Raw genomic sequence first — 1,281 nt, forward strand, 5'->3', positions numbered from 1 at the left:
TTCTCAATATTCTAATAAAGGGTGGCAGAGCTGGCAGAAACGTTAACACGCCGGGCGAAATGCGTAGCCGCATTTCGTCTGCCATTACGTATTGAGTTCAAATTCCGCCGAGGTCGACTTTGCCTTTCATCCTTTCGGGGTCGATAAATTAAGTACCAGTTACTCACTGGAGCCGGTGTAACCGACTTAATCCGTTTGTCTGTCCTTGTTTTTTTCCTCTATGTTTAGCCCCCTGTGTGCAATAAGGAAAGAAATATTCTAATAAAATTTTAGTCTACTATATGTACATAAGTCCCAGGTATGTGTCCTCTGATGGACAGTCAACGCACAGTCAAACCTGTCCATCAAGATATTCAATCCACACTTTTTCCGCACACCACAAGGATATTTCTAGTTCGCTTACATTGTTTCAATTGCTCTTAAACATAAGACTTTCAAATATTTTACTATTTGGTCAGGTCTTCTGAATTGCTCAGTGATATGTATAAATACATATTGATTATTTCTTGAATTACGCTCTGCATTGAAATTCTTCCAAGTTATAATTTACATTTATTAATGGTCAATATTGAAAGAGCCTTCAGCCACTAAGTGAGGTCATTGTAACCGAGGATACTATTCTGTCCTAAAATTGAGGCAATGTTTGGTATAATAAACCAAACTCGTTTAACACAGAGCGCTTTGTAGATATCCGCCTGGATATATCAATCCCTTATGCTTATCATATATATATATTTCATTTTCATCTAGTTTCAGCTCACGAGCTGTGGCGATGCTGGGGCACCGCCATTTATAAAAAAAATATGGGACGCTTCACGAATTTGCGTGTCATCCTTGCGCAGGGCCATGCTAATCTTCTCTGTATCGTTCCCATTTTAGTATATATATTGCCGAAGCAATATGTATATATATATAAGAATAAAAGAATATGTGTGTGTGTGTATATATATTAATTCTCAATATTCTACTAAAGGCGCAAGCGGCGTGTGGTTGAGTGGTAAGAAGTGTGTGTATGTTTGCACGTTCGTTACGTAAATGTATGTCTATGTGTGTCTGTCCTAGTATATATATATGTAAGTGTATGTGAGTATGTGTGTGTATCAGTGTATGTGCGATTGTATGTGTGTGTGGGGGCTTATGCGTGATTATCAATTACACTGATGTAAACTGGTTAAGTGAAAGAGTTATACTGGCTCCGACTAATGAAATGGTTGATTAACTCAATCGTGAAATTCTTCAAAAGTTAACAGATACATCAGAAATGACTTTTCCATCAATTCA

General features: G+C 37.5%; 1 non-coding gene across 1 annotated transcript; it reads right to left on the reverse strand.

The window, feature by feature from the left end:
• Nucleotides 1–797: 797 nt before the first annotated feature.
• On the reverse strand, nt 798–902 carry LOC115220058. The gene has a single exon (XR_003882443.1). It is a non-coding gene; the product is annotated as a U6 spliceosomal RNA (small nuclear RNA).
• Between the last annotated feature and the right edge of the window lie 379 nt (nt 903–1,281).

This window comes from Octopus sinensis, linkage group LG15, assembly GCF_006345805.1.
Source record: "Octopus sinensis linkage group LG15, ASM634580v1, whole genome shotgun sequence".
NCBI lineage: Eukaryota > Metazoa > Mollusca > Cephalopoda > Octopoda > Octopodidae > Octopus > Octopus sinensis.